The sequence below is a fragment of the Littorina saxatilis genome, linkage group LG7 (assembly GCF_037325665.1).
Source record: "Littorina saxatilis isolate snail1 linkage group LG7, US_GU_Lsax_2.0, whole genome shotgun sequence".
In the NCBI taxonomy this organism is placed as follows: Eukaryota; Metazoa; Mollusca; class Gastropoda; order Littorinimorpha; family Littorinidae; genus Littorina; species Littorina saxatilis.
The window spans coordinates 37106118-37113523 of NC_090251.1; positions in this window are offsets into that span (position 1 = coordinate 37106118).

The following is a 7406-nucleotide window of genomic DNA, read 5'->3' on the forward strand; positions in this document are numbered from 1 at the left end:
CAGCTTTTATCTTAAATGCCCTCATTAGTTTTGTAGTCCTGATTTCTTACTTTTTTTCATTAAACACCTGTCACACTGTACCGCGTTTCCAGGGAGATGGCACGGCGTTGTACATTTCTCAGAGCGCCGTGGGATCGCAGGAAAATTCTGCGATTGACTGCGCTCTCACGGAGTGCTCACGGTGTGCTAGGAGTTGTCACTGCGCGTCCACGGCGTGTCGATTAAGCGGAAGTGCATGTATACGACCGGGGAGTGTACTCTGCGTTATGGGGTTGGCTCACAACGCGGTGACAACTCCTAGCACGCCGTGAGCACTCCGTGAGAGCGCAGTCAATCGCAGAATTGTCCTGCGATCCCACGGTGCTCTGAGAAATGTACAACGCCGTGCCAACTCCGTGGAAACGCGGTACAGTGTGACAGGAGTTTTAGCAGTCTGCTTCTTTTAGCGTATTTGTCCACAAAGTGTTAGTCAATACCCGCTATTACGAGCTAGTCGTGTGACAGAGAGTTTTCTTGCACACGAGACTGTAGATGTTTCACGACGGCTTTAGCCGGAGTGAAACAGCAGCAGTCGAGTGTGCAAGAAAACTCTCTGTCACACGACTAGCTCGTAATGGCGATTATGTCTCACAGCTTCAACAGAGGAGAGAACAAACACGTTTTGCGTACTCACGCTTGATAAACCTAAACACAGGAGCAGCCATTGTGGAGAGATCTACTTTTTGACGAAAGTGACCGAACAACTATAAATGACGTCTCAGAATATGTGAATGACGTCACAGTCATCGTCACAGTCTGTATCTTTTGAAGCATCGCAATCTTCATGACGTCTTTCTGTGTCTGCATCCGCGAAATGTTTGTTCTTTCCGGGATCTTTGTCATCTATGTTCACAACTCTGTCCTTATAGTGTCAGACTAACAGGCCTCCTGAGCGAGCCACTTTCCAAGGGCAGCTAAATTCGCGTATGGAAACAGTACTGTCGTCTGGGATGCCGTTTTCAGTATTCTGAGCGTTGAAGAATTTGTAAAAGAAGATACGATAACAGCAGGAGAAATAAAAGTCGTGTGTGCATTTTGGGGTTTTTGGGGGGACGATTTCGAGTTTGAATCCGTTCTTGCACATGCTCCAAAGCGTGTAACATACAATCTTGCACACGTTTGCTTTAGTAGTGGCAAAGAAGGAAAGCGTGTGACATAGACATTTATTATGGGCATCGATTTTATTCAAAGATACCATTTTCAAACTGGTTCCGTGGTAAGAACAGAGTTAGGATTAAGATCTTCACAGATGCACGCGTTTAATGTTTAATGTTTAATGTTTAATACTGTTAAACGTTAAGAATGAAATGTTATTTCTTTACTATTTTTACGTAACATAATCGGTAAAGAGGTAAATTATAAGAGAATGTTTGTGTTTTTTTGTTTGCTTGCTTGCTTGTTTGTACTATCAATCAATGTATTTAATCAGATAAAAATAAAGTCTTCCTTTTTATTGTTAACTCTTTTTTTCTTCTTTGTTTTCTCTTTTTCTTGTGGTTGGCAAGAGAGGGGGGGGGGGTAATTACTGGAACATTAGTAAAGGAAATCTTGAAAAGACATTTCGTAAAATATATATGACGACTTCTTCGGTACTGGTCAAGATTGATGGTCACAGTGTAAAAAAAATGATACCACTACAAGGATTCCTATTTTTCACACGTTATAATTCTAAAATAAACTGGCTATATATTTGTGTAGTTTGTACCCGATATGATTTCGTTTTGGGCAGAAACATACAAGAAAGTAGTGAATATGAGTCCAAAATGGCAGCAGAAAATGGGAACTCATTGAAATTCTCACTTTGTGTGAATGTTGTGCCTAGACTTCTCGTTTCTGTGCTATTGTTTTGCAATATTCTGTATATAATGGATCAATAAAACATAATTTGTATTTAGTATGACCGTCCGGTAGGAAATTTCCGCGAACGTATTCACGGTTTGTTTTGTGTTACGGGTGCATCAAGTGGTGTCCCACGATCGGCAAACTGTTGTCCCGTTCATCTCAGTAAAAAGTGAAGTTAATGTATACAGTAAGTTTCAGCACTTCACCCAAAGCTGAATTGAAAACTACATGTATCAATGCCGATTTGAAAGTATATGGTTGGATCACACAAAAATACGAACTCTCCGAACGCATGGTGTCCCGAATGATGCACCCATGACGTTTATCGTTTGAACATCAGCAACAATCTTAAAGCCTAGGTTGTATCCCTAGGGTGACAGCAAATTACGCTTTTACGTTTCGTAGTATTTTTTATTCTTCGTGTTATGTTTTAATGATTCTACGTGCTTTTCTGGAGAGAAAAAAAACGTTCAATGAATTTGTTTTTTTAATTCTAATTATTTAATGGGCATGCAAGGACACACATGCAGAATGTTGCAAACAAATTTGGCACAGATTCCCCCTCTTAGTGACCTGTACTGAAGAAGTTGTCATATTCATTATTATTATATTGTATGTGTGACAGGGGAGGCTTCCGCTCCTTTCACGGCAGACTCTGCACCCGAGTTGTTGGCCTTTAAGTCAACACCGGTGGATTGTGGAATTCTGTTTGTGATGGGGTCTGGTGGTTTCCGATTGTCTGTATGTTCTTGGAAACATTCGGGTTTGCATAACAGTTTTTATAGGGCTAAGAAATTAGCCCTAACATTTTCAATCCTGTTTGATTGCACTTCGCCTCCCGAGGTGATCGTAGTGTTACGGCACTCGGTTACATCTGTTTACAACACACACAAATGCGAAAAATGCCCAATTTTGTTATGTTTCACTATCTGACCGGATTTCTAGTACAAGGATGCAACCTGAGCCATGTCAAGAGTATTGAAACCCGATGCTAATTTATAGACTTTCCTGAACTTGCTTATCCCCTGTCATTTGCGCATGGTTGCTGCTATTCTTATTTGAACACAGAAGCAATCGCGCATATCGCCTTTCCCAGGCCTTGAGTCCGTGTCAAATTTGGCTGTTTTGCAGCTATTCTTTATTCATCACAGGAGTCATTGTCTAATCTCGTATCTCTAGTACGGAAGCGCGCGAAGAATATGGTTGGATCAGAAAGAAATACGAACTCTCCGAACGCATGGTGTCCCGAATGATGCACCCGTGACGTTTCTCGTTTGAACATCAGCAAGAATCTTAAAGCCTAGGTTGTATCCCTAGGGTGACAGCAAATCACGCTTTTACGTTTCGTAGTATTTTTTATTCTTCATTTTATGTTTTAATGATTATACGTGCTTTTCTGGAGAAAAAAAACGTTGATTTTTTTTTTAAATTCTAATTATTTAATGGGCATGCAAAGGACACCTTGAATGAGGGTACACATGCAGAATGTTGCAAACAAATTTAGCACAGATTCCCCCTTTTAGTGACCTGTACTGAAGAAGTTGTCATATTCATTATTATAATATTGTATGTTTACAACACACACAAATGCGAAGAATGCCCAATTTTGTTATGTTTCACTATCTGACCGGATTTCTAGTACAAGGATGCAACCTGAGCCATCTCAAGAATATTGAAACCCGATACTAATTAATAGACTTTCCTGAACTTGCTTAACCCCTGTCATTTGCGCATCGTTGCTGCTATTCTTTTTTGAACACAGAAGCTATCGCGCATATCGCCTTTCCCAGGTCTTCAGTCCGTCTCAAATTTGGCTGTTTTGCAGCTATTCTTTATTCATCACGGGAGCCATTGTCTAATCTCGTATCTCTATAACGGACGCGTGCGAAGAAAACAATATTCGGTTAAATAGCGTGACCCGCGACAGGCGCAATAACGGTGTCCGTAACGGCCTTGAAGATGTATCAGGATCACCTGCACGTCTTGGCGTTACTGATACCTTTGCATTGGTGATTTAAGTACAGACGCACGCACACGCACGTAGAAAACACACGTGGATACACAGAGACTCCCAGACAGAGACAAACGCACGCACACGCTCGCACGCACGCACGCACACACACACACACACACACACACACACACACACACACACACACACACACACTTCATAGTACACACGGCACACACACACCCGGACGCAAACACACACACACACACACACACACACACACACACGTACGCGCAACGAAGAAGTAGGTCGCTTTGTGACCCGTAACAACCGTGTCAGCTATCAGCGGTAACCCCAACCAAAAAGTTCAACAAGGTCAAGCTCCCCCACTATTCTGTAAATTACCTATTGACAATGATATGAATTGTTAGTTACCTTATCAACGTTTACAGATCACTGTTGGAATTTGGATGGGAACGGCTGCTTTCTTGTGGGTACCGGGAAACAATGAAAGAACAGAGCGGTTTGATGAAGGAATTCGGGGTAGGGGGGAGGGAGGGCGTTTAAAAGGGATGGGGGGGGGGGGGGGTAGCGGAGCGGAGGAGGGTTGCCGGTGGAGGTATACGTTACCTACTGTTACGATCTTTTATTTTATCCGAAGTGTGCCAGTTCGTGTTCGTGTCTTGACCGGCGAGCCGGGAAAAAAAGTACCGTATTTTCGCATTTTATATAGAGGGGAAAATTGAGGGAAAAAACATCATATTAGGCGCTTCCGGTTTATTACCCGCACATGAAAGGAAGAATACAGACCGGACATATTTTTGCTCTGGAGGTGCGGTGAAATCAAAGGCAGGTGCATTGTAATAGCTGGTTGGCCTTGAGACTATCTGCCTGCCCAAGTAAGAGATTTAAGTCTCAAACTGAGGGAGAGAGTCATCAAATTGGGGTAGATTTACATAATCGGTTTACAAAAAATCTCGGACGCTAGGACAATAAAAAGCGGATTGTCTTAAAAAAAAAAAGGACGTCATACAAGGGGGTTTCATTGCACATACAAAATTGTTGTTGTTGTAAGTGTGTGTGTGTGTGTGTGTGTGTGTGTGTGTGTGTGTGTGTGTGTGTGTGTGTGTGTGTGTGTGTGTGTGTGTGTGTGTGTGTGTGTGTGTGTGTGTGTGTGTGTGTGTGTGTGTGTGTGTGTGTGTGTGTGAAATTGTGGTCATACATTTGATCCGGTCCGGTCTATGGGATTGCATTTCAACTTCAAAACTTTAAAATGATTAATAAATAAGTTATTTGAAATTTGTTTGAAATTGAAATTGCAATAACAGATACAAAAGTGGTTTCATTGGATTCTTTATGTTTAATCCACAATCCAAAAATATACAATCATAATTGTGTATGATTTGATAAACTAAAGCACAAAAGTTAAGCAACATCGTATGCAACAATAAATTAAACGTCTTTGTTTAATTACCGAGCTTTATCAACCGTATGTATCAAAAGCATGTCTAGTCGGCTTACCGCAAGTTGATGTGCACGTTCTTTAATTGAAGAACGTGACGTAAGCCACACAGCTCAGTTTCACTCAGGGTGTCACTTTGAAGAAAATACATGTGTTGGTCGTTAATGTTTGTCACTTGCTAAACAAGTTAGATATGACAAACATTGATGAAATGATGTGGCTGACGATGAGAACTGCTTTTTTTTTTTAATCAAGGCACAGAATGTTTTGCCTGTGTAACTGCTGCTGGTATCGGTATAAAGGACAACGACGTTATTTTCAGCTGGTTGCCTAATTACTACAGATTTTGTGAAAACCGACAAAACCAGTCCATTAAAAAAAAAATCAATCAAAAGATAGTTACGTTACAAGGTGACAAATACCTCAATGTGTCAGAAGGCTTAATGGGCACAGGAATTTCCACCTTGGAGGTTGTTAAAGGTGTTATTAATAAAGTCAGCAAGTGTAGGTATGGAGTTCCGCGTGACGTCATCACGTCTTGTTAGCAAGGCTACTCTGCCAAGGACTTCACACTGGTGGACGATGGCTTAAAGAATAAGCATGCAAGAATCGCATTGTCCTGTAACTAGACCAACGACCTTGTCATGGATCAGTGAGTTGAACAACCACCATCGGAAGCACACATGGGTAGGCCACAGAGAATCAATAGCGGGTGACAACCTTCTTCTTCTTCTCCTCCTGTTCTCTTCTTCTTCTGTTCTTCTTCTTCTTCGTTCATGGACCAAAAGTCCCACGTTCACTCATGTTTTTGCACAAGTGGGTGTTTTCTTCTATGACCGTTTTTACCCCGCCGTTCAGGCAGCCATACGCCGCTTTCGGAGGAAGTATGCTGGATATTTTCATGTTTCTAATACCCACCGAACTCGGACTAGAATTACAGGATCATTTCCGTGCGCTCTTGGTCTTGTGCTTGCGTATACACACGAAGGGGGATAAGGCACTAGCAGGTCTTCACATAAGTTGACCTGGGAGATCGGAGAAATCTCCAACCTTATCCCACCAGGCGCGGCCGGGATTCGAACCCGCGACCTTCCTCATTGGAGGTTGATGTCTCATCCACTTAGCCACTACGCCCGTCAGGTGACAACCAGTTCCAAGCAGACCAGTCACACTCAATTAATTTGATGAATTTTGTAATGTTGCTATTCAGATTGAACATTCGGGTTGCTTAACTCTTTTGCACGAGTATATTAAACTCAGAAACAAGAAACATATTTTCTATACAAATTCTATACAACAACACAAATTTAAATATAAAAATTAAAAACGTGTGTCCCCCGTGTACATGATACCGAGACAACGGTGTCTCGGTCGACGGATTTTGGCCAGGCAGGACTCAGTCTCGGTAAAGACCTTTTTACGTCTCTCTCACGTATGTAGAATAACATTGATTTTATAACAATTGCCTCCCTGTTGCAATGTGTTTAAAAGCAAGTTGTTGGAAGCATAGAGGAGACCCGGTATTTGAAGCCGCCGAGTAGACAGGATAAAACCTTTGTTGTCAGCCCAGGTGGTTGGGTTCACTGGCTTAGTGAAGCTATAAATGTCTACATGATGGATGATGTCTACTTGGGAAACAATTAAAAGTCACCACCCTGTATCACCTCAACGTGTGTTGTTCATAGAATAAACTCTGTAGGACAGTGTCACATTACTTAATTTTGCATTTTTTGTTGCATGCCCCACATGAAAAATAACGCTCTGTTTTCACAGTATCCGGCATGCAAACATTATACTAGGCGCTATTGCTACACAAAATGTACTGTTTGGGGAATCGGTTCTTCTTTTCACATTTGCATTCAAAAGTTGTTGAATATTTTAAGCTGTTCTATATTTTTAACGAGCGTGAGTAGGTTTTATTTTTCTTTATCGTATCAACAAAATCATGTCTCGAATAGTCACCAGTACTGGGGACAGAAAGAGACAAATGTAGATAGGCTTTATTGAATCGGTTTTGGTTGTCGACTGTAGTATCTGTTGCACTGCATAAATAATGTCCATGGCAGATAGCAAGCTGTTTGTAGCATAAACCCTCCCCCCCAAAAAAAAACC